Source organism: Pleurodeles waltl, chromosome 4_2 (genome assembly GCF_031143425.1).
Source record: "Pleurodeles waltl isolate 20211129_DDA chromosome 4_2, aPleWal1.hap1.20221129, whole genome shotgun sequence".
Classification (NCBI taxonomy): Eukaryota; Metazoa; Chordata; class Amphibia; order Caudata; family Salamandridae; genus Pleurodeles; species Pleurodeles waltl.
The window spans coordinates 645244040-645271649 of record NC_090443.1 but is presented as its reverse complement, the minus strand read 5'-3'; the positions used below and the strand labels follow the sequence as shown (position 1 = coordinate 645271649).

General features: G+C 40.9%; 1 long non-coding RNA gene across 1 annotated transcript in view; it reads left to right on the top strand.

Moving 5' to 3' along the window:
* The first annotated feature begins 4370 nt into the window (after positions 1-4370).
* Positions 4371-27610, top strand: part of LOC138294200 (uncharacterized) — a 45214-nt gene continuing 21974 nt past the window's right edge. Inside the window, exons 1-2 of the long non-coding RNA XR_011203263.1 lie at positions 4371-4709; positions 16424-16511. This is a non-coding gene — a long non-coding RNA (uncharacterized lncRNA). The remainder of the gene's footprint in view (positions 4710-16423; positions 16512-27610) is intronic.

Sequence of the window (27610 nt, the reverse complement as noted above, 5' to 3'; positions counted from 1 at the left end):
ATCCAGTAGAAAATAATGGAGGAAGAAACTTAACAGTAAACCCAATAGGATATCATGTTAAAATAAATGAAAATATTTAAAATGTTTAAAAATATAACATTTTATTTAATGCAAAAAAATACTAAAAATGAGACAAAATCATTAAGGGACATATAGTATCAAAATATAAATGTAAGTTAAAAAAAAATCCTGGAAATTCAAAGAGGTCATCTTCATAAGATGTGGCCTTAAGAGGGTTGAGTATGTCAAGGAGATCTAGAAGAGATATGGCTTTGAAGGCTGACCATTATGAGATTTACAGAAAAAGTTGGTTGCAATAAATGAAGTATACTTCTTGTCCATGTGTTGTTGGATCTTCTGTGTTTTTTCACTGCAGAAGATGTTGATGTTATTACACTTTTCTGTAGAGTGGGGAAAAGGGGGTCATGGAGGGCTTAGATGTAGTTCTTGCCCCGTCTTGATCACCTTCCTTTTTCGGTTGATCGCTTTAATTGATTATGTATGATTGTACATCATTGATTATAATGTATTAAATAAATTAATATATTTAAATTATGTATTAATGTGTTAAATTCGTATATTTCAATTATTTAATTATTTATTGAGCATTCAGTTTGCAGCGGTAATATGCTCCAACATTTTATTTTATTAATTATAGATTAAAATAATTATTTCAATGTATTTTACATGTTTGCTTTACATAAATAGATTAAATATTTATCTTACAAAAACAATAAACTTTAAACCTCTTCTCTTCTTTACCACAGTGATATTGTCTCAGCTGTAGTGGGACTCTCTATCAAGGTTGAAGAGATCACTATAGTGGCAAAGTTCTCCACCTAGGCAGCAGAGATCTCCACATGTGTTTGAAAAGTTACAAGTACTAACATTATAATCAAACATGTGGCTCCATCCTCTGGTTTAAGGGTGTATGGACATTTAAGTCTTCACCTTGGAGTAAATTTACACTCAGTAATAGCTAACAGCAGTAACATACTGCAAAGTGAGAGCAAATCAAATTTAACATGCAGATTTACTTATGTGTAAATGTATCTTTGTGAATAGACCCTTTAGTTGTTCTTACATTCTTCCATCATGGTTTCGTTGGTATTTCCTTCTCTGTCTTCCACTGCCAAGTTTTGGAACTCCCTGTCTAGCTCCTCTCGGCACATCACCAGCTGCTGTCCTTCCTTAAAGCATTAAAAACCTGTTTTTCTTAAAATACCACTCCTAAGTCTAGACTTTTGTTGCGAGGGCCTGTATCAGTTCAGCACAAAGACACCTTTAAAGTATTAGGTGCACTTCATATAATCTCTAACGAATTCACAGGCATGATTGGCTGTGAGGCAATATAGGAAAATGAACTAGTAGAAGTAGGGTTCTGAACAAGGCCATCCTGCTAAAGTTTTAGGAGTGCAGTTACTCAGAGCATATGATGAGTAACGACTGCCAATGAATGCCATTTCTCCCTGTGCCTGAGAAGTGACCAGCAACAGTAGGAGTTTACATTCATCCTGCCACAAAATGTTGCTGCTGCTGTCAGTCTCTTTTTTTAAACTTCGGAAGACTTTTAAATTGTCTGAAGTTGTAAATTTAAGGACCTTGTAGCTTCTCAGAATCCTAACATTTAGAAGAAAAGTGAGGAAAGGGATGTGTGGATTCAAGGGAAAAACATTTAGCCAATATAATGCAGGCAAATGCATGGTTGAGCATGATAATTACAGACAATTGCAGGAGTATAGCATAATTGGGCTGCAAGATGCAGCCTAAGCTCTCACTACCAAGGCCGCATATGAAATCAGAAACAGCAGCAGTGGGCTTTAATTAACAGATGACTTAAAGCATAGCAAATGTCTCAGTGATCTCTTAAATTAACAATATTAAGGGGTATGTGAATTAGAGTGAGATGGAAAATAATGTAATTAATTACTGATTTGAGGCCTGAAGCTTTATCCATAATGAACTTGAATTGCAACTAATAGGCCTGGGGTGCATCACAAGCCCAAAATAGCTTCACTGATACCAATCATCATATATGAAGTGTATTTATGTGTAGAAGGGGCATTCACAAGTATGAATGAACACAGGCTACTATTTTGTTTATTCAAATGTATTTGTGCAGTGATAGATGGCTTTCACTGTATTCCACTTTACGGGCAAATTCAGAATAAGTGCAAATAAAAAGAGAGTGCGCCACAAGCAGCTACTCAGAGGAATTTGAGACCATTGCTAAAAGCACAGTACATTGAAATGAATGTGAATGAGCACTGTAGGGGTCAGTGCATCCTACTTTCACCTGCTAACTTCTTAAAGATGGTAGGGTAGAAGGTGCAGTACTGGAATGGGTTTCTTAACAGATTCACAAAATGTGACTCTGATATTTCATATCTTTCTATTTTGTCATCACTAGACTTTGTCCTACAAATAACAAGAGAGATCAGCACGGAAGAGGGCCAAAGAAGAAGGAAGAGAATGATAGCACAATAGTGACAAAGTGAGTAAGCCACGATAAAAACAACCCACAAACGCGAAATAGAGACACTAATTGTAGATTGGCGAAATAAAGAGGCATGAGGTGGAATTGAGACTAGACCGACTTGGAATTTGGCAACCCTGGAGTTTTACTTTTGTCTTCACATTAGCAAGGACTGTTTGTCATCTAGTACTGTCATCACATAGGCTTTTCCACAAAATGTGCTCCTGCCGCCTTTTTTAATGTATTTTTATAACAGGTCCTTTTAGTGTTGAGTTAGAGACACCAATATGCTCGATCATGTCTAGATAATACCTAAAATCTTCTGGATGTGAATGGCCCACTAAGCAAATCATTGTTAATATATATGTCCCTATTTGGTTGCCTTAGGAATATTGAAAGTTAGATGAATGATTAATGGGTACGTTTTCCTGAAGGATTATCCTAGTAGGAACTACAACTTGTTTAGAAATTCGACATCAATGGGATATCCACCCCCTTTTTTCAATCAGACAATAAATGTAGTCCACCAATAAAAAATAATAATAATATCTTTGAGATTGTCTGTAATAACAATTCTCAGTCAGCTGACCCCTGGAAAATCATAGCAGAAAAATAATCATCCTCCAGCTATCTAAACTAAAGAAACGAATCATGTTTCTCAGTCTCCTGAACCATAATGTAACTAACTCTGTAACTCTTAGGTGTGAGGCTAGTGCCTTATACCTAAGAGTTAAGAAAACACTTCTGAAACAGCCTATAAGCAAGCGTTTTGTTTTCTGAGATGTAATTAAAAATAGCTGTGTTTCATTGACAAGACAAAACTTTACAAATCCTTCAATTGCCCAGTGCCGAATAAAAGCTAAGTTGAAGTGAAGGAGACTTTGGCACAAATGCATTCACAATGTCGTTCTAAATTACTTGAAAAATAAAAACCCTAATACACTACATCATTACCTTTCACTCTTCGTGCACAAAGTAATAGTTGCTAGCACTCTCAGCCTCATGGAACAAGAAAGCCATTTCGCAGATGACAAAACTTTAAAATACTATACCCTACGTGCCCATGTTTCACTTGAACCATCAAAAATAAGACTGTACAGTTAGCAAAAAAACATATACATTTTCATATCGGAATAATCGATATATCTTAGGGTTTTAATGTAGCGCCTAGAGGTGGACTGTATCTAGTTACTATGCTCTTACTCACATGCACCATTCAGAATATTTTCCAGTTCATATTTATCACCGAGAGCATAAATAATTTGCTGTTCCAGTTGCCTAAATTTTGTTTCGCAATTTGCTAATTTGGGCCTGGCTTTCTAATCTAGCAGAAAGAGATTTACTGGCGGTTTGTAGTTGGCCCTTGGTAATTAGGACACTCCTACGAGTCAGTGAGGAACGAAGAAGAATACTGGAAATGGATCTGTGTACTCGCTCTTCCCTTCTCAGAGTCAGCAAGGAGGCAATGTATCCCGCTCCCATTCGTGAAAGGGTGACACCATTTTCTACAGAACATGCAGGAAGACAAACTTTGACACTGCCAAGGCAATGAGTTATCGCGTCGTTTTTCATTCCAATAACTATGCAATCACATGCAACAGGTCTCCAGTAAACATACTTGAATTTTAATATCCGCAGAATCAAAAACTGGCGCCGTACTTTTTCTCTAATTTAAAAAGTATGGTTCTATTCATGTACCAGCATCATTACAATTTAGATGAAAAGAGCAGAATGCATTTTGTTGTATTTCTGTTACAATGCCAGGCGCTCTAATCGCATTGCGCTGAATACATTTTCGTTAAAATTTGTGTTATTGACGTATTCTTTCTCGGTAGCATTTCTCGTCTTATAACAGCGGCATGAAGAGGGAGCTGCAGCTCTTCCAAGATATAGCTCTGCCTCGGCTGCATCTTCCATCTGCACTTAGCGAGCTCTAAGTTTTTCTTTCCCCGTCTCTGTCTGCCATCTTCTGATGCTGCGTCGGATACATTTAAATGCGTCTTTTTGAGTGAAAATAATCAATGCAAATCTGGGAGGCGCTGCCATCCCCGGCTTGATTATCAATTGATGGCCCAGCCTCGGCAGTGCGTGAGTCCATAGACCGTCCTCGTGCAGGTTTTTCGCTGTGCAGGATACGCGCGCTGCACGTCCTGCAGTTGGAAGGTGTTGATCCACAGCCTGCGTAGCTAACAGCTTCCTTTCTAGGAACTCTTCTTGCATCCGGCCTCAAAAGGTAAGTTCGTTCATTCGTTTTGAATGAACAAATCTTAATGACATTTTCTCGGGATGGAACCTTTTTGCACTGCTAACCCACATTTTAGTATTCTGCTCTCTGCATTTCGATAAGCCTTGTTTTTGTAGTTAGAAATTGTAATTCAGCAAATGCTAGCACGTTTAGCAGAAGCGTTCCCGGTGAAAAAGGTCAGCAGTCAAATTGTGGAAGTGTTGAAATAGTCAGGCATCGCACGTAAGATAATGTCCCCTCCACTAGTGTACACAACAGGGATCAGTATTCTTCCTCCCAACTGGTACGAACTTAATTGGTTTGTAAGTGATGACGGGTTGAGCCAGACTCACGTGTACTGCAACTAGTGATGAGGAAATGCTAAACAAATCTCTGCTGCAGGTGCATTGATTAACTGATCTATCATACTGGCTAAGCGTAAGTGTGATTTATGTGTGTGCATTTGTTGACACCTGATGTGAATTGCTCTCTAGTCCTGCACCATTAAGGGGCATAAAAACAGTCGCATTTGACAAAACGGGAAGAGCTGAACAGAACCACCACCACTATAGACTGTTTACTTTACTGAACACTTGATAAAGGACACACCAGCACGGGAAATTGTTTGCATTAATGAACATTTATTACTACTGGAAAGCTAAAAGTGAAAGGCTATCTGACATGGTGGCCTGTCATAATAAATGTAATCTAAAGGCATTCGGCTATTATGCTAATGTTGCTGCTATAATTCAGATTGTAGCTACTAACTTCAAGTATGAAGAAAGTGCTGATTTTGCAGGAGACCCACTAGAAATAAACAGCAAAGAATAGCTCATTTGCATAATTATAAAAGAAGGATAAACAGCACGTTCCTCATTTAGAAAATGGTTTCAATAAATGTATCGGTATAGTCATTAAATACATTCAAGGTGGACAAGGGGTCGTTGGCTTTCTTTTAACATCTTTCAACGGACTGAAACAGGCAATCTTTATTCGTTTACTCTGTTAAACAGATCCAGGAGGGACATATAAAGGTACAAAGAACTATTGAACAGGTTTCATTAAAGTGAAACCACAAAAATATGCCAGGTTCCAAAGGTTTTATGCTGAATTCCTGTGATTTTTTTCAAAACTTTGGGACTTCAAGTTCACACGGTTTGTGATGTTTTAAATAAAACAGAGGAAATAAATCTTGGGAAATAACGTCTTAAAGAAACAACGACAGCAAAAACTCACTTCTCTTGAATACTTTTGTCACAAAAATGTTTTTGAAGAATTATTCTCCTGCAACAACATTTGGCAAGACTTTTTGCATGTCTGCAACGTTTTGCACGTTTGGGATAACTATGCTAACTTCAAGAGGTGCTTAGTTTGTCAACTTGGCAAAACTGTGAGTCAGCGCCCAGCTTTTTCTTTCAGATCAGATCAATATTGATGACCTATTAGCATGTTCAAGTGAGACTCAATATCACCTAACGCTTGCCCGAAAAGAAAATTTGGCTCGTTGTTAGTTTCTATAAATAACATTTCCTACCTCCTGTTTGGCTTCTATTGGGCTGCTGGACTGTGGGGTCTGCCCAGTCCTTACTTCTGTGATTGTGTGGATAGACAAAGAGAAGGAGCCACTGGAACAATGATAGCAATCAGCAGGTCAAATGTTATTTGTAAAGCACGTTTTTATCTGTGAAGGTGTTCATTCATTTGTAGTTGTTTATTTGGTTTCTATGTAATTTGGAATTCTGTGTTTAGGTTCGCTTTGTTTCCTCAGCTATATTCTAATTTCATTTACAGTAGACCGAGAGAAAAACGATAAAACATAGCTGCTGGTACATTAGCCAAAGTTACGCACCTAAAATATTCTAGTAGAGAACGGACAGGCGGATTATGGCTAATGGGGCCCGCCCATCTGTTCAGCTGAGTAGTCCTAGTGAGGCTTGCTAGCACGTTCCAAATGTGATGCAAGCAGATGACCAAGAATGCCATAAGGAGAGATGTTGGGAGTGGATGGTGCAAGAGAGTCAAGGTTGGGAAAATGATGCAGGAGGGGGTCCCTAGAGACATGTCAGTGAGGAACGGACATTGTTGGACTGATGATAATAGGTACTGGATCACTTTTATTTGGGCCTTTTACCCCGCATCAAGACAACAATGGGGTGGTATGCAAAGAATGAACTTTGGTCACAAGAGTCAATACTAGAGATCTACATTCATTGGAAATAAAATCAAGATCACAACTATCTGTACACGTGCTATCCCCACAAACCACTTGCCAGTAGGAGAAATACATCTGCAAGAGCAGCAGATTGTCTAGCAAAGGTTTTGTACTGGAAGGGTGCCCTTACAGTACAAAATACTATTCCTAGACATAATTGATAACTTTTCCAAGTTTGTATGGGTGCTGTGCAGTGCACAACATATGCAAAGCTGGAAACGTTTTGAGAACATCAAACTTTTCTCCAACACTTCGCTTACCTCGAGGGTTGTGCATTTTATGCATAAAGCCCTTTCTACCCTTTTGGTAGATAATGCTTTGTGCAAAAAACTGGGTTGCTGCGTTGGGATTTCCCATGTTCTACTCGTGGTAGGATGACTTGAGTCAAAGAAGTGCAAAGTAGCATATTACCCTACTTTGATTTATTTTAAGACTATTTGTCAGTGCAAAATATATTTTTCACTGGAAACTACATTCCAGTTCCATAGTTTGCATTAGTTTTTGACACTTTTGTAACACAAATCTGACACAAAGTGTTAGTAATTCTAGACTTTTATATTTATGATATTATGGGCGTGAGAAGAAAGCTCTTGACAAACACTAGTGGCACTGTTCACTTTCAAACTAGATTTGCAGTGTGTGTGAATGTGTGTGTGTGTGTGTGTGTATGCATGTTTTGGGTGTGTATCCACTAATGAGATTTGCTAAATATGTTATCTATTTAGTCTGCTGCCTGAAGGTAACCTGCTCTAACTGAAGAATAGACGCACACGGGTCCTTTCTCAACGGCATTATAAACTGTAAACATAGACTTATGCCCAAAATACTTAATTTAGCCTATCCGGAAATTACAAGAAGATACCTGGCAGACACATGCATTTTCTACTGTGGATTTCTTTGCCAAGTGTGCACAGAAATCCACAGTCTTTAATCTCACTCAAGGGCTGGGAAAGTCATTATCAAAAGTCTGATTTGCATTGGAACACTGAGAACGCCCACAAACATTTACATTTGTGTGCATTCCCTAATTTCGATTCAACCCCTTTTCATTCTGGAAGTCTTTGAACAATTACTCAAATGAAAGGTTGAATTAACTTCCCTTCGAGGGTGGGAAAGGGAATGGACTAGCCCCACAGTTGCTATTTTTAGAAAGTACAAACAAATTTGCATTTGCACAGGGGCTTCTATCCTCCTATGCAGAATTATATGAGGCACAAATGTTATGTTTATTTGTAAAGCTAGGGTATACTGATGCTGCAGAAATTATCATATGACATTCCCAGTAGTATTACTGAAAATCTACACCTGGTACGCTCCGTACTGCTGCCATCAGCCACACTATCAATGATATCTCTTCCAAGAGGAGACGTACCTATGCTGTAGGTCAAAGTCATTAGGCATATTATTTCTGTGTGTCTTATGGAAGGATTCAGACATGCAGCGTTCATTCACTTTTTTAATTACATTTTCCACATTAGATGTATAGAGTCTTTTCTGGCATTCAGAGCCAGGCTCACAGGTTTAGTGAATACTATTTCCAAAATACACAATTGTGAAGGTAGATTGTTATTTTAGTATTCTCATAAGTGTTTCAGGCCACCCGAAATGAATGGTGAACTTATATTCCAATGAGTCATTGTTCCCTTTAAGCTGAAGTGCCCTGAAAATACTTTGTATTGGTGAAGATCTCATACTACAACTCAAAATTAAGGTGGAGTATAAACCCTGTGGCACAGCGAAAATCCCAGTCACGCTTTATTGTATAGTTTTTACTATTTCGGTTAAACACAAAATACGACAAAGAAGAACACAATAAATGTAGTTGCACATATTCCATACCATTGAAAAGACATCATTTTCGTGTGCCAATATAACCATCAGAGCAAACTCTGTATTATGGCATAAAATAAGGTGTCACCACTACATGTGCTCCTTTTCTCTAGTCATGAAAAACAGAAATCTACATATTATAACTAAAGAGTTGTAAGCCCTCTGTTGCCACTTTCTTCAGTAGCCCGATCATGAGTCTCAGCGTGTTCTGGTATCTTGTTTCTTACTCAATAGCGTCATGAAGGGATGACTTTGTGTCATTGATCATGAAGGAAAGAAACCATGCATGTGGTCCTCATATCTTTCCGCATATCCTTCACCTGAGCAGATATATACTGTTATATAGAGTTCCACTGGTTCATTGTAACATACAAGATATGTCAGCCACTCCTGAACTGAAGTGGTAGGACCTGGTCCAAACATACAGCCATTTGCCCTTGGGCCAGAAGCAATGAAATTGCTGTGTACATGCATGTGGCTTTGAATTAGGACAGATCATAGATACATCTTTAAACACTTACCCAGTAATTGATCACTCTGTGGCATCCCAAGGTAAAGTAAAGAAAGTTCACTCCTCTTGCACACCATCATTGGCATCTGTCATCACCATTCATCCTATAAGTTACTCCCTTAGATGTGGAGTCAATCCTACTGCACTAATCTGTGCCTTTTACTTAGAGGAACATCTTCCATCTGAGAACAGTAGTATACCCACTAGTAATCCATAAGTGTAAACTCCAGATCTGTATCCTACCTAACTGCCAATACATTTCACGCACTTTTACCCTTCGTAGAGCTTCACAGCCAAGAGACAAAGATGGAATGCCTGAAATTTGCTCTTGAATGTGATCTGGAGGTGATAGTACACGAAAATATCCTGGAGTATATTGTGTATTCTTTTAATGAATGACTAAATAGGAAGAAACTGACCCTCTGAGAAGAGATGATCCAGCATTTGCAGCCCTCACTTTGACAACTCTAACCTCACTGTGGGTTCTAGACTAACATGTATTTTGTCTAGTAGTGTTAGAATGGGAGAATAGAGAACTGAGTTGCCTGAAATCATGTTTAGTTTCTGTCTGGCCCACTTCATACATGCTTTTGACTTAATACATTTAGCTGGGTTTTTGTTATGTGAACAGAATGATGCTGACAGAGGATAAGGAAGTGGTAAATTTGTCTTTAAAACTGGTGTGGAAGCAAAGGTGGTTGATGTAACCAACAGTGAGCAAAGTACACTTGCACCTACAAACTATCCATTTCAAAGTCTTGTGCTTTGTGTAGTACCTTGGGCATATCACATTTTCTTTAGTGTCATACACCACAAATGACAGCATGAGGATATCCAAAGCTCTGTCTGTTCCATAGTCTTATCATATGTCTCTCGGTAATTGTCTCTAATGAATCAGCCTATTTCAAAATGGTCCTCCAGGTATTGGACTGGGATCATACCATTGAAGAGGAGTGCTTGTTACCTCAGCAAAACCTGCAATTGCCATCGTACTGAAGCTTATTCTCTTGGTTGAATGAATTGACAGAGCACACATGATAGTGCTTAATAACAATCACAAAGAGAGTTGGGAAGATAGGGTACTCCTGCCTGGTCCCTCCCGACATATCTATTGGAGCAGAGAGAGTGCCATTTATTTTAAACCCAACTATAAGATACACATAAAAATTCTGTCTCATCAAAATCTTATCTAATACTGCAAAAAGAAAATGCCAATCAAGATATGCAAAGGCTTTTGTGGCATCCAGGAAGACTACCACTGTTTCAATCACATGTGAGATGTTGAGCGTCCAGCATAAAGCCCGATTAGTTGGAGAGAACTATCCCCAATATTAAAGGAAGGGACTGGTTTGCCAGAGGGCCAAGAGTTTCTTGTCAGAAGGATAAGAGCCTGTCTGATTCACAATGTGAGGGTGGCTCGTCAGGATTTAGCAACCCTAGCAGGAGCGATCCACATAGTGAATGGCAAAACATCCCATTGTCTAGCCTTATCCATCAAGAGGAGCTGTGCAACTAATATGGTGATATACTCCTTGTTAAAGGTCACCACTCATCATGCCCTGTATTGAACCTTGTTTTCAACCAGTGAAATTGCTCAAGGAGTTGCTATCGAATAACATATTCCATCAATGGCAAGGTGATTTTATCTGAATAGGCATGGATTGCCCTTCTGCTATATTTTGTCATTTGTAATGGGCCAATTAGATTTTTTTAAATTCTCTTATCATATTTTGGATTTTCTTTCAATGTGAAGATGCAGACACCTACTGGACCAGGGCTCATATTATAAATAGGATGCACGTTCCTTGTTTGCACCACAGTACACCTTTAAAAAGGTGCACCAGGTGCAAACAAGGGAAGTGTGCCCTATTACAACAAATTTGCTGCTCTCAGAGTAGCCACAAACTTTAAGTGAATTATGGAGCGGTTGCTTCAAAGACTCCTGTGCATGAAGCAATCCACCTGCACGTGGAAGAGGAGAGAGAGATCCCCTTGCAGGTGGGTGCCGTGAGTGACATCAACCGTTTTCAGGTAGATATCTAGTAGGTCCATGGGACCCTTATTCACCCCTTAAGAAGTCTGTCCTCAGGGGCCACAATGAAGGCTGTGAACAGCAGGGATTGGTGGTCACCGCTGGGCCTTGGGTATAAGTCCTGACTCATAACCATGCACAGCAGGGAGTTGGGTGCCTGTGGAGTTTGGGCACCCACAGACGGCCTGGATATAAACTCTGTGAATGGCAAGGGCACCAGTTATAGTTACTTCAGTTAACTATAACTGATGAACTTCAGTTTTTTTAGGTTTATAATGTAGCATTTTAACTGAAAATTTTACCTAACTATAACGCCACTTTAACTGTGTTTTCACTGAATCCACATAAGTATTACTTTACATTAAAAAAACATACAACTTCACTGAACAAACCAAAGGTTAAAGTGACATTATAGTTAGGAAATACAATAATAACTGATTTTTTTTTTAAACTTACAAATTCAGTGAAAAAATATAGTCTAAAGGGAAATTATGGTTAGGTGAAAATACTATTTGAAACAAGAAAAAACAGAAATTCATCAGTTATAGCTATCACAAGTACCTATTGTTTGTACCCTGAACTAAATATAACTTGTGAATTGTAAAAAAAAAAAAAAGAAGAAATTTAGCCTGGATCTTCTGCAAATTTGTGGTAACGTTAAAAAAATAATGTTTGGTCGGAGAGTTATCAATCTTGATCCGCCAAGCCAGCCAAGGGGAGCAGGGTATCCCTACCGTACCCCAGTTATATATATTTTTACGCTTTTTTCAGGACAGATGACTGAGTCCTAAAGTCCTAAAATGCATGCACTCACATCTTTGTTGTTGAACTGGGAGCTAATTCTATCTTATCTTAAGGTCTGTCAGCTCTGTGAACCCTCTACTTTTTGAAATATCCATATGTTGTACCCTTAACTCCTTGAAAACTATTGAATGGAATTACAACACATCTTTCTGGTCCAAGATCTCGCCTTCTGACAAATTTAGTGTAAATTTGTCGAGTAATTTTGGATGTAGCTGTGTCTCATTTATTTTAAAACTTAACTAGAAGGAGCTAAATTGGATAAAACTTTTGTTTGGATGTTTCATGAAGATTCATCATCAAAGTTATATGCAAATGAAAAAATGCTTTTCATATGAAGACATGGTCCCAGTTATAATTACCGAGTGGCAATAACCACTGCATAAAATATGTATTTTTATGAGGATTCATAGGAGTTCCCCTATGAGTAAACAAAAAGGCTTTCCCCCACAAAAGAAATATAAACGTCATTCAGTGTAACAACTGATATTTATTGTTGTGACTGTAGCTACTGCATGAACATCTCTTCCATATTTCTCATGTTTAATTTCTTTTGTGGTTCTTACCATCAGAACCTTGCTTGAAATGTCTTGTTGAAGATCAGTCTCTCATTGCATTAACATTTTATTATTATGTCAGCTTTCAGGAACTGACATTAACTCAGTAATTGCTTACCTATACCCAATAAAATCCAGTTTTATTCTTTTTGCTTGTCTGAGTAGTTAAATTGCATTACATGCACTACATGAGGATCACAAAAACATATACATATTACCAATAGACCTATTAAACTATTCCGTTTTTTGATCCGCGTGAACTTTTAAAAAATCGAGCTGCAGAATTTTGTTGGTTTTCTCTCTCAGCCTTAGTCTAATGTACAAGCACTGACTGCTCCATTTTGACACTGAGTATTAGGGAAGGGGCCCATTTTACTTGGATGTTTATCAAGGTCTCAAAAATCCACCTAAAATCACTCCTAAGTGGTTGTTTTCTCAATAATTTTGTACACTGGTGGTTGTTTAATGTCCGGACCTACATGTTCACCCAGGATAAGTGCAAATTGTATTATTAATGTTTTCTTTTGACCTGCCCTGTTGTGAAGCAGCCATTTTAATTTAATCCATAGAGGTTGGCCACTGTGAACAATTATGGAAATATTTGAATCATTTAGTTTACTCCCTTCAGATGGAAGCTCACTATAATTTACCAGGAATCTAAGGTCCTCATTACTAGTTTGGAAGTCCATGGATCTCCATGGTGGCATTGGTGGTCCGTCCGCTGTTGGTTTGGTGGTTGGAGCACAGTATTATGAGTAATGCAGGCCTGTGGAGCACAGACTACAGTGGTCCTGCCAGCAGCAACAGGCAGCATAGACAGCCCCTGACACAAGGCAGCACAAACAGGCTGTCAGTGTTTCCGCCGTACACATTATGAGGATGGACACAGTTAATGTGACCGTGGTGGTCCAACCACCATGTCTCAACAGGCGGAAAGGGGGAGTAAAAGGGGAGACACTCACCTGCAGGCAGTCCCACATGTACAGTGCCACCATGGAGCCCATCATCCACATCCTGCCGCTGTTGTTGATCATAGATGGGGCACAAAATCCACACTTCCGTGGGTGCAACAGACCGTAAGTACACAAACCTACCTGTGTCATTATGCTAAAAAATTGTTTGTCGTGCCATCAACCACATCATATAGGGGGTCACGCTGTGGGCACCAAGTTCACATATCATTGTGTCCTGCATCGGAATCAGACAATAGAAGGACACAAACAGAGTCACTATGCCCCTTTTGGTCAGGTCACTCACACTGCACCTCAACACTAAACAAAAACACGTCTGCTCACATCAGACACAGGGACAGTGAAGTGTACAAAACAGTGTCTCACACAACACCAACACACCAACATCACATTTTCAAATACAACTCACACGCTCACATTCCTCACATGCCTTGGACTGTTGTCAAATTCAACACACATATGTATGGATTTTAAATGGAACACAAACACAACTTCCAGTACAATATGCTGCAATGGACACTCACATCACCCACATTGCAACACAATGGAAGGGCAATGGGATGCACAGTAGACAGAGAGACAAATATACAAAGATCACTATGCAAGCAATACCTGCACAGTAGTGATGGGGCCATCTGGAACACTGAGGGAAGAAGACTGCACTGGGACACATATCACTTTGCACATGCCCATAAAACAACATTTACACAGAAACTGGCCCTTCAGGTATCTCTGGGACAAACAATACTACACACAAATGGCATGCCTATCTGCACAGTGCAAGTCAACAAAGCACATACAACTACAACTCCATGGGTCATACTTCTACATGAAGTAGCTGCAAGATACACACAGCTAACTGAACACATGCACGGTCAAATGCAAATAAAGGTAGCACAATTGAGCACACTCCATGTCTGCACAAACAAAACTGAAGCTGCCACACATTAGATAAATCAATAAGCCTTACCAGGGAACAAGTCTTACACCATGCATGCTCACATTGGCCAACACAAGATTTAATACTTACCCTAACAAACAGTACACAATGCCATGATACCCCCATTGCATTTACACCCACATATCCATACTGTCAACATGTAACCTTGTCTAGAGGGACACCAGCACTGCCCGCAAAGTCAGATACTGCAAACACCAGCAAATGGATCATCAAGCAGGCTGAGACACACACAACTGTATGCAGACACCAAAAGTCACTCTGGAATAACATAAAGGTAGGGATAGAATTGCAGGACAAATTTATACCCTAGAAAACAACTGTTTGGGTTTATTAAATATAAATTTTGTAAAGTCCAAGGCCATTTTCCAGTCCATATGCTTCTGCACAGGCACATCATGGTGCTGTCACTTGACTCATAACTGCTAGGGAACATCCACAGAAAGGGGCATCAAGTGGACAGGCAGGCACCTCAGGAATCATGTTTGGGGGGTCAGATTTTAGAGGGGTTGGTTAGGTCTTGGGTATGAGAAGGGTGAACTGCTTCTTGGGAGGGATGAGTTTCTTCTTGGTGGGTGGGGTATGGGTGCTTGCAGAGGAGGAGGTGTGACAGGTGAGGACTTGAAGGGGGAAGGGGGGGATTTGGAGGTGAGTCGGGCCTCTTGGGTTTGGGATGGGGTGGAGGGAACAGGAGAAAGGTCAAGTTCAAACTAAAAAACTTTCTTAGGTACATGGGAATGGTCAGCAGAAGGGGGTGGGGTTTTGGAGGTTGAGGGAGTGGTTGCTGCGTTGATGTGGATATCATGGGTGTGTGCATGTGGGAGGTATGCTTGTGTTTGGGTGGAGTCTGTTGCATGTGTGAGTGTGTGTGTTTGTGTTTGTGTTTTTGGGAGCTGGAGGTGGAGGTGTTGGGGGATGGAGTGGTAGATGTGTGTGCCTTGCCCCTGAGTTCCACCTCTTCCTAATGTCCTCCCATGTGAGCAGGGTGGTGCCTAAAGCATTGATTGTGTCAACGCTCCTATCCCACATTTCAATTTTCCTACTGATAGGAGTATGCTGGACTTGTGCTCCAAACAATTGTGGCTCTACTCTTAAGATTTCATTCACTATAACTCTGAACTCACCTTCTGAGAAAGGGGGATTTTTTTAAATGTGTCATGGTGAGGAAAAAAAGGGTGACAGTGACTTACTAAAGTGGGAAAGTACAAAAGGGTGTGACTGGACAAAGTGTGCGCAGGGTGTTGTAAGGGATGGCGAATAAAGTGGTGCCAAGTATCTGTACTGTGTAGTAAATAATTTGCTCAGACTTGTGTGTGTTGCAGTGTTAATGCAAAGGGTTGTGATGTATGGAGTGTTGTGTTTTATGGTGTCTTTTGCAGGTTTGTCAAGTGTGGCAATGTGTGTCAGCTGTGTTGCTTTCAAATTCATCCAATTTTCTGTTGTGTATTACTATGGTGACCACGGACCACTGTGGTTTGGCCCGCAATTGGCTGACCGGCATGCGAGTCCGCCATGGCAACTGTGTGCTTGTAATACGGTCAGTGGTTGGTTGCGATGTTGTCGGCCCTGGAGGTTGGACCACCTATTTCCAGGCCGCGGCACTGCTGACAGTCTGTCTTCTTTGGTTGGCACTTGGCAGTCCTGCCTGTATGACTCATAATAAGGTAGTCTGGAAGAATGCCAACATGGTGGTCTTTTCTGGGCCGCCAACATGGCAGTCTGGTGGTCTGACCACCAAACTCATAATGAGGCCCCAGGTCCATGTTAACATGTGACACAGTGTTTTCTGCAAGGGAGCCTAAACTAATGTTTCTTAGTTTGGTTACATAATAAAATTACCTTTCTTTTCAGGGTGATTAGTAGATGCGTGGTTCATCGTAGCAGTCCATAAGCTGAGTTCAGAGACCTGCCATGTGAACGTAATTTAACAGAAAATCAGGTAGGTGGTTGAGACAGCAGTAGGATTGGCTCTTTCATTTGGTGACGATCTATTCCTACTTTTCACACCTTTGTGCAGAGTGGTTATCTGGACATTGTGCTAACAAAAAGTTACTTCTACATGCAGCATTTATTGTTGCAATTGCAATTTTTAGGAACATTTTCAGGAACCTTTAATCTTCATGCACAAATGTTATTGAAACATTGAAATATTATAATTGATATTTCACTGTACATTTACTTAACCTAATTTTGAAGCAATACGTGTTTTTATTTAAGACCAAGAATTTCCATTTGTTCAGCAAATATATTATCTACCTAGAAATGAAATACTAGAAAAGAGGACTTTCATTCATTTACTTTAGTAGGTTCTGTACATAAAGTGAAGCAGGCACCTATTTTCTGCTTGACAGCATTTTACTGCCCCAATTGGTATGCAGGCTAAAGCAGCCACAATGAAAACTGAAAAACTATGATTTAAAGCAGTAAGCAATAAAGGGCCTTTGGAGTGATCTAGGAGTATATTGACCTTTAACTCCCAGCCAATAATTAAAAGATATGCTTTAAATGTTTGGAGAACAGGGCATTGGACAATGAATGGTACTGAGCCAAACTGAGCATTAAAGAACTGCCCCCCAGCATTAGTGATGTAGTAATTCTCGGAGACTGAAATGGAAAGGGAGGATATATGTTTCAGCTATAATCTAAAGGGAAAATATAGGAACTGTGAGTAACAAAAGTAGGGATAAAAAATATACGTTCTACCCGTTCATTATAGAAAATTAGTATGATTATTTATGGAACAAGACGAGGTCTAAATTTGATCTGGGCAAGTAGAATAAGGAACAAATATCAATTTCCCTCATCTTAAATTGGTGCTGAGCAGGGGCAGAGGTATACAAGGGCCTACCATTAAAGATTAGAGCTAAACTGATATAATATGTGGCTTTTTCAGAAGACCTATTGTACAGTTTAAAATGCAGGTAAAGAGGTAACATTCTCTGACATTTTCTCCACTATTATAAACTTCCCAATATGCAGAACTGGAAACCTCTCTTTTGAGAGAGCAGTACTAGCCATCATTTAGCACAGTTGTTTTAAATTACATATTTTATGGCTTTCTGTATTGTTTGAAGCCTCCCTGGAAATGTCCAAACTGCTGTGCCTCAAGCTGGGTATATGTTTTCAGCAAAATGTTCACATGTCGTCTGCAAATACTTTCCACCTTTTAAATGTTGAGGGCTCATTCCACTTTGGCTATGAACTTGCAGTCGATAACTCACTTGAACAACTCTATCAGATAAGTTACATTTCACTCAAATTGAATATGCCTCGCGGCAGTCAGCAAACGCGGTAAACAGTTAGCCGTCTATAATGCACTGCTCTTGTGTTCATAAATCTCATCTCATGCTTCCCCGAAGAGAGCAGCACAGAAAAAACTGACATGTGCCAATTATTGACGTTGTTAATGACCCTATGCGCTCCACAATTTACTGCAGCCTATTTGTATTATTGCTCTTTGTTACAATTTCTTCAAATATGAAAACAACAGACGCGTTCAGAAAAAGAGAACAAAAACAAAAACTAGTGTGCTAGTCTGAAATCTGTAATTGGGACACTTTCCTTACTGAGTGGGGCATATTGGCGTGCTGTATAATAAAAATTAAACAATTTAGGAGATTGCCTTTCACTTACATAAAAAAGACTAATAGTAAGAAAAAAAACGTGTGTCTTAGTTTAGAAAAAAAACATCTTAATATCAATATCAGATATTCAGTTAGCATTTCTTATCTCAAACCTTGGACAATCAATCGTCATTCTGAAGTGTCTGAAGTGTGGAATGCCACCCTGGGTGTTCACTATGTTATCCATAAACGGGATGAGGAGTTCATGACGTAATCAAGTTTGCATTTACAACATTGTGGGCCGTATTTATACTTTTTGGCGCACAACTGCGCCAACGCAGTTGTGCGTCCAAAAATTTAACTCCGGCTAACGCCATTCCAAAGCGCCATGCGGGCGCCTTATTTATGGAATGACGTTAGCCGGCGGAGCTGCCTGGTGTGCGTAAAAAAAAATGACTTACACCAGGCAGCGCCGGCGTAGGGGAAAATGGAGCTTGGGCATCAAAAAATGGGGCAAGTCAGGCTGAGGCAAAATTTTCGCCTCAACCCGATTTGCGCCATTTTTTTGGACTCCCAACCCCCATTTAAATGACTCCTGTCTTAGCAAAGACAGGAGTCATGCCCCCTTGCCCAATGGCCATGCCCAGGGGACTTCTGTCCCCTGGGCATGGTCATTGGGCATAGTGGCATGTAGGGGGGCACAAATCAGGCCCCCCTATGCCACCCAAAATAAAATACTTGCCTGAACTTACCTTAAGTTCCCTGGGATGGGTCCCTCCATCCTTGGGTGTCCTCCTGGGGTGGGCAAGGGTGGCAGGGGGTGTCCCTGGGGGCATGGGAGGGCACCTCTGGGCCCTGACCAGGCGTTAAAAAATGACGCTAAAACGGCTGGACGTCATTTTTTTTGACCCGCCCACTCCCGGGCGTCATTTTTGCCCGGGAGTATAAATACGGCGCACATGCCTCGGAGTCATTTTTTAGACGGGAACGCCTACCTTGCATATCATTAACGCAAGGTAGGTGTCCACGGTAAAAAATGACGCAAACTCCAAGATCTTTGGCGCTAGACGGGTCTAACGCCAAAGTATAAATATGGAGTTAGTTTTGCGTCGGATTTGCGTTAAAAAAAACGACGCAATTCCGGCGCAGAGTATAAATATGCCCCTGTATCCTCAAAATGAAGTTTTTGTTTACCGAGAAAGGGGTACTCCTTTGGAATAAAAGTTTAAGTTTGCAGAGTGTGTTTTCTCAATCTTTTCAGCTCGGACATAGTGAGAGCTCACTGTGTCCAAGGATGCACTGACATAAACACAAACATAATACGTAAACAGCCCAGATATCACAATTATATCTCTGACTCTACTTGTGCTGTATGTGGCATTTGTGTGCTAAACACTTATAAAAGTAATATGGTGCCTGATGGACGAAGGTGTGTAGATCATTGGTCGTGGATCAGGAATGGTGGTTTGCCTCGTCATCATGTTTAATTGGTTTAAGTTCATATGAAATTAGTTAAGATGAAGTTAGGGTGACCACCCAACTCCATTTTATTATTGACGCTACTCTCAATCATTAACTTTTATGTGATAACCTACGAAATTTGGGTGTGACAGTTTTGCTTTGCTTTCGTTGAACTAATTATAATCGAGGCCCCCTGATATACCTCCGTAAAAAAAATGTTGCCCTGAGATTTTCATTTTTGATTTGTGTTTTTGGGTCATTACAGAAGTAATTTAGCTTGAGTAGACATTGCTGATCCGGGCTGATCTTTCTGGTCGACTTTTTTAAAAATGGAGAATGTGCTATAGTGATGATGTAATATTTCTGGATTCATGAGACCTATATACTTAATTTTGGTGTCAAATAGGGGTTTTGGGTTGCAAGTAGTCTTATAGAAACAGAAAATAACCCATCAAAGCAAATCTTCTGCCATTTTCCAAAATGGCAGCTATAGTAGAGGAAGAAGAGACATAAATAGAAATGAATCAAATAATAATAATTTTTGATCCTGTTATGTATACACCAAACAATGTTTATGATCTGAATATGAAAAAAAGTATTGTTTATCACTCCTGTTTTAGACACATCTTCATAGTTTTCTTTCTTTATTTGTTTTGGCAATCACTCATGGTACATTTGCAGAACATTGAACAATTTGAGAAGAGCATATCGACAAGGACATCTTTTTGCATCACAGGTTTTGCAAGTACATGTACATGTAAGTTCTGTGGGTAGAAGCTTTAGAAATTTTGTAGGCTTTAGCACCCCATCAATATCTTCCCACCAAATTCACACGGATCTTTCCCTACATATGCATGATCCAAAACATTTACACATCTTCTGATCAAGTAGAATGCTCTTTTAATATGTCCATGCAAAGAATATGATATCAGTGGAAGGTCACTTAGCAGGACTGATCTATTGAACTCCCTGTACAGAAGATCGTCAAATGTATGACATTAAGAACTGATTTTCCACTCACACACAAAGGTATTTTTCTACATCTTTAAAGTCAAATTCTTCTTCTATCTCAGCAAATCCTTTTAGAAATTTCACAAGTTCAGCAGTAAAAGCTCTAAGCTTTGTTCCAGTTTTGCTTATAGTTTCATCACCCGTAAGAATGTGTGCCTTGATGAGAGCACTGGGCATCTCCTGGTCAAGTTTCTTGTACAGAACATGAAGCAGGATTAAGGCCCTTATAATGACTTCTGCGGTCTTTTTAGTAGACCGCCTAAGTCACACCCGCCAATGACCACCAGTCTTGGTGGTCATCAGACCACTATAATATGGCTGCTGGCTGCTCTCAGCCACTATTTACCAGGGAAGCTGCCAGCAGCCATACTGGCGGTCTAGAGGATCTTGCTCCTTCACCTCTTCCACATCACCACCACATCGCCCGCCGTATTACAACACTGTAGACAGTGTGGCGGTGTTGTATTGGTGGGGCACTGGGGGTTGAGCAAGAGACATGGACCCCATTTCCTCTCAGACAACCTCTGCAACCACCAGGTAATGTGATCGACCGACAGGGGGGTGTTGAGTGTTGTGTGCGTGAATGGGTGTGTGTGTGTGTGAATGGAGGGGGGTGAGGGGGTGTTGTGTTGTGTGTGTGCAAGTGTATGTGTGCTTGTGTGAAGGCGTGTATGCGGAGGGAGTATGTGTGCAAGTATGCCGGGGTGGGGGGAGTAGTGTGGCCATGTGTGCATGTGTGTGTGAATGAGTGAGAGTGGATGTGTGCATGTATGTCTGTATGTGTGGTGTGTGCATGTGTGGATCGGGGGGTGGCGGCTCAGTACTTGGATCCAGGGAGGTGGAGGGTACAGAACAGGGATTGAGGGCAGGCGGTACAGAACTGGGATTGGGTTTGGGGGTTACAGAACGGGGATCGGGAAGGGGCGTCACTGCTTGGGGGTAGGGGGCTTCTGATGGGGTCTGGGGTCTGGGGTGGGGGAAGCTCCTACATAGAGGGAGATTGGGGAGTCCTCTAGTGGCGAGAGGACTGAGTATTCCTGTCACCAGTATCCTTACCACCAGGGATTTTGTAGCAGGGCTGCCACCACGAAATTCCTGGTAGTAAGGATACTCATTATACCGCAGGTGGTGTTAGGTGGACCGCTGGGCCGAAGGTGGTCAACCTTCGGCCAGGCTGTCCAACCCCCCTGGCGGTACAGGCAGTGAACTGGCTGGGATGCAGCCAGTTCACTGCAGTGATCATAATTTGGTGGTCCTGCACTGACACGCTGTCAGCAGTCTGACTGCCACCACCGGCGTGGCGGAGCATGACCACCAGGGTCATAATCACGCTCTTAGGCCCATATTTATACTTTTTTAGTGCCACATTTGTGCCGCTTTTTGATGCAAAAGCGGCGCAAACTTAAAAAATACCATTTTATTTTGTAAGTTTGCACTGCTTTTGTGTCACAAAATGACGCAAATGCAGCGCTAAAAAAGTATTAAAATGGGCCTTAGTGTCTTTTCTCACCTGTTCCATAACATAGCCATAACTCTGAAAGTCCTTGACTTATGAACATTGCAACAGATCTAATTAATAACATCTGTGTGATTTGACAGTATAGTGACTCAATTGGAACCATTTTGAGCAGTCCACTCAACATGTGGCACAACACAAAAGTCCACTTCCTCCAATTTGCTATTGAGTTCTTGAACAATATGGCTTTTAAATATGTATCTGCATGCACCAACTCCTCATTGCCAATCATTCCACTTGCATTGATTGGAAATTCAGTGTTCACTGAAGCATCAGCAATGCTTTGACGAGTTAACATCTCCAAGTTCATCTTGTTTGATGGTGATGACCAGAATTTATCAAGTTTCACAGATATAGGTATTGAATTTTTGATGCAGACGAGGTCAATTGTTCCACTTGTAGACATTTGTCTGATTCTTTAACATTCTTTGACAAATAGTTCTAGATAACTGTCAGAGTCAATGTGCAGTTCTTGCAAGCTGTATACTAACTTTGATATCTGTAGGACAGTCTGAACGACTTCCCCAAAGTTTTGCATGGATGAAATCTTGACCATCCGCAATTGTAACATATTGTCCTCAACAACAACATTGTTGAATGAGGAAACGTTTTCGAATTGAAATTCTTCAGGTGGAAGTTTTCTTTGAAGCTCTTGTGTGAGTTTGTGCTTCACTGGTTTGGTTGCAGCATCTCCATCAAATAATGCGTTTGTTGGAAAAAGATCATGCAACAGAATGTCCTCGATAAATTCACCCCTTTTTTTTGCTACAAGCATCTCTCTATGTGCTAGCGGAAGTTGTTTTTTTGTAATCAGTTTTGTAGTGACTGGTTGGGTGAAACTCTTACTATGGCAATTAAAGCATGGAAGATTAGCTTTAGCGATTATGTCAAACAACATTTTCTCTGTCAATACCAATCTCTCCTGCTTCAGTTCTGTTTATAGGTTTGATCCATATTCCAGGACATCTAGTAGATGTGTCTTTATTTTGTTATCCACATATTGTTTGGTCACAAAGTTGTGTAGTCACTCAAGCTCAGTCATTTAAAGGGGTTGCCTTGCTGCTGCATGAAAGGAAGCAAGCTGTCAACATGTATAATAATACGTTCCCCTCTCTTTCCCACAAGTTCGTGGTGAGGAACAGTTTCAGGATGGTCCATTAATTTTGAATTTTTCATCTCTCTGGAAACATTGCTAATAGAAAGGACTTTATGGTAAACTAGCTCCCATTTAGAAACATATTTACTTTTATGTGTCTGATCAAAAATGTCCTTGGGGCTTTTCTGTGATCTCTGGATTATGTGTTCCAGTTTCATATCTGGAGCCATAGCACTGACGCTTCCCTCTCTGACTTTCACCCAAAAATGTCTTTGGATGAATTTTTTGTAGAAGTATGGTTTTTCCACCTCTAGCTTCTTCACGCTTTCCAAATAACAGGACCTATATCTCAGGTAGATTATGCAATCAAATTCATGAAACACATTCATCAGTGACTCCACAGTGTTCACATGTAGCTCCCAATCCCCTTTTCTGATCAGCATGTATCAAGTTTTTCACTAGAGCTATAGTGTGTAAAACATTTCCCCAGTACTTGCCACGTTCAGAATTTTCTTCACATTCTTTGACAAACTTTACAAACTGGTTTTCAAGTTTTCTGATTTTGAACTGAGTGTATTGAACATTGCCTGGCTTTGCATTATGTTTTTTGCATGAAGTTCATCCTGTGCCTTGCTCATTCCTGAGATAAGATATGCAAAATCTAATTTGTCATTCTTGTTCCAGAAAGCATTCCAACACAATTTTTCTATTGCCTCAGATAGGATGAGCATACTTTGTAACAAATGAACATAATGAGTTCCGCTCAATACTGACTGGGCAGTTTTGTTTCCAAAGATTTCAGCCTTAGTAAGAGCATTGTCTCTGCCATACTCTCTGAGATAACTTCCACACCCCGCAACACAACTTTTGTCATGTAGAAAATGCCCATCATTAGATAAAGATTATCAGATTCTACTGGATTGCTCATAAAAATGCCAGCTACAATATAGAAAACACCTTCATCACAGAAAATTGGCAGGATACGCTGGTCTTCAAGCTGAGTACACACATTCTGGAAATTTTTTAGAGCTGCGTATACTGTTGCGTAGTTTGTGACTGAAGTTAGTATTACTGGTAAAACCCCAACCTTCCTAAGTGGGACGGTATTCTGGGAAATCAGAGAATGAAATACAGCCCAATCTAATCTCCACATTTTTTATATTAGTGCAGTGCACAGTTACGCAGTGATGTCCAAAAATTGTCACTTTCAAAATGGGGTAATAGACTGTCATCTAAAGTAGCATCTGTTCAACTTCACCTACCTTGCCTATGTCTCAAGAACTTCATGGAAGTAGAAATACTTCATGGGAGTAGTAAAATATTGAATGCTGTCATTGGATACAGCCATCAAGACCTCACCTCTTCCTCCCCTCCTAGATCACTAGGAGATAAGGTTATATACATTTTATTTTTGTTAAATACTAACGACCTGTTTTAGAGTTTAGGGATGAGATACTGAGTCACAAATGTGAGGGATATACCATCTTCCATATAAGCGCCGTAGGATATAATGCTCTTGTAATATGGTGGCCGGTATATCTGCCACACTTGTGACAGAGTATTGCTTTACCAAACTCTAAATTAGGCATTAGGGGCCCAGTTATGAATTTGGTTGACTTGTCACCATCACGGCAGTGTCATAAACCCTGACTGCTGACTATGTTGACCGCTAGCCGAGTTACGATGTTGGTGGTTTGCTGTACTAGAGACGCCGGAGTCCCGCCGACACCACCAGCCGTCAACCGACCACCTTGATGGCACCTGGGGAAAACAGCTGACAAAGGACAAGATAGACAAGAGTACTGCCATCCACACTGTGATGTGCTTTACTGTCAAGCCCACTGTTGCAGGGGGGCTGCCTGCTTCGAGATAGAGGAATCAAAGGAAATGGGATGCTAGAGATGCCTGAGAGAGAGGCAGTCTTACCCTCTATATTGCCTTTGAGGATGGGGCCAATTATTGTGGTGGGTATGTGTAGTATCTGCTCTTTCCACACTTGTACATCCTCAAAGCTGGGTACAGGTGATCCCCAATGAGAACCACAACTTTATTTATCAGCTGTGCCAACTGGCTCTTTGCATGTGATTGTATTTAGAGATATACATTCACTGACATCAGCCCTCGGGGTACTGCCAGTGGCAGCTAGTTGCTCCATGGAGGCCCCCATTGCCTTACACAATGTCATACAATGCAAACGATATCCCGCCTGCCAACCAAGGTACATTGCCTTTGTCATGTTCTGTAAAGGCAACATGTTCTGTATGGGTGCTGTCACGTACCAATCTCACCCTGCTATTCAGTGGAATACTTTAAAGGTGAAGAATGATGCAGAGAAGTAGTCATGTACATGATATATGTAGGAAAGTCCTCTAGTTGCCCCGGTCACCCCCAAACTCTTTGGACAGATACTGGTGGTCAGTGAATCTTGTTTGTCTCCTGGGTACTGCTAACCAGTCCCAGGGCCAGTGCTAAGTGTAAAATGGCTTATGCAAGTTAGGCTCACTATAATTGGCTGTGTGAACCTACCTATAAGTCCCCAGTATATGGTAGGGCATGTCGGTTTACGGACCTCAGCATAGGTAGTGCACCCATAGATTCACTGCTGAAGTGCCCAGTGTCATTTTGAAAGGCAGGCTTGCCTTGCTGGTTGCATCTAATTTAAGGTTAATCCCAAATTCGAGTTTGGAATTCGAAGTACTTCCAAAGTTTTAAGCTATCATATTTTTACATATATCACCCCCAAGTTGTGCTCTAGGTGCCCCCAGGGGCCTTAAAAAAGATGTTTTATAAGCCCTGGTGAAGGAAAAATAGCTAAATTTGTTTTCCCTCATTGTAGTGAATGGGCATCATAGGCTAACATAGAGACTTTATTTTAAAATAATAATGTCTTATTCTCTGTAGAAAGGAGCTAAATATAAATTATAATAAATTCACCAACTTGCCATTGTTGAATATAATATAACTTGTACCTAGAAATGGTTTTAGAGCTCTTTCTAAAAGTTACAAGTTTCAGCTCTGTAGTAGTGCTGTTCTCTGATTGGCCAGCCTCTGGCAGTCTGGCCAGGCTGCCTTGATGAGGTGTGAAGTGGGCTGGGCTAAACAGAAAGGAAGTCCCTGGAAGAGGAGAACTGCCTGAGTAGATGGTTTCAACAGGATGGGGGAGAGCAGGCAAACTGTCCTTCAAAGAAGGAAAGGATATTAGGGCTGGAAAGTGGACCTCCTCCATTTCCTGTAAAACCAGACAGACCAGGTGCCCCCTAATTACATTAAGAGAGGGCTATAAAGTGGTGTGCCGAGGGAAACCTAGCCACACAGATGGGTGGGCTCAGCCTGACCTATCCTCTGAGATTAAATTTTTGCCATCTTGGATTTTTGGAGAGTGTTGCTCCCTTGGATTGATTTTTGCCACACTACCCAGGAAGTGGTCACTCAAGAGGGTAGTGGCCTGCATGTGATTGGACAGACCCCACCTGCTTTCCACCCCCAGGAGCAAGGAAATAACTGGCAAAGCTGCACCCTACTTCAGATCCCTACAATGAACAAGGCAAGGAGAAGGACTGCTCTGCTGGACCCCTGGCCTGCACCTGGATACTGCACTCTGAAGGACTGAACCAACTAGACACTTTGGCTTCACCACTAAAATGACTTTGCTTGTCTTCAACTGATTCAAGAAGGGCCTCCCTGTTTGCTACGGGTAGAAGATAGCTGACCAGAGTCCCCTACATCAAGCCCTGAATAAACTGACCAGCTGACCAGTGACTAGTGGTCATTTTTGGATTTGAACCAGGTGGATTCTGGGAGATGGAGTCCTAACCCTCAAGGAGCAACTCAGAGCTTCTGGAACTTTGGGATGAGTTGTGGACTCCGAAAGGACCTTCAAAGCCCTTGTGGAAGAAGATCCAGAAGGTTGGAGAAGTTTGGAGCAACCTCGGAAAAAAAGATCTAGAGTGAATCGACCCGACGTCGTGCATCAAGCCGGCTTATGTCGACTGTGACCCAGCCTGACTTGCAGGTTCATCCCGCTGAAAAGCTCCGGAGCCCTAGACTTCCAGGATTTCACCGGGGGCTTTTGGAAGATGTTGACTCAAAATCAGCTTGCTGTGGAGAGTCGTTTGATGTCGGAGAGAAAAATCTCCAAAAAAGTTTCTAAGTCTCTTGCAATGGGTATCCAAAGCGGGCTCCAGGGTGGTCGGACTTGACTTGCAACTTCATCACAGTGAAGAAAATCTTCAAGAAAAAGACTAAGTGCCTCATTACGAGTTCTGTGGACGCGAAGACCCGTCCACCGAACTTCAGATGGGGAGGTTGCGGCTATACTGCTGTCTCCCTGCCAGGCTCATACGACTTTCCCTCTGGGCTGATGGGTGTAAACCTTGGTTTCAGCCCATCAG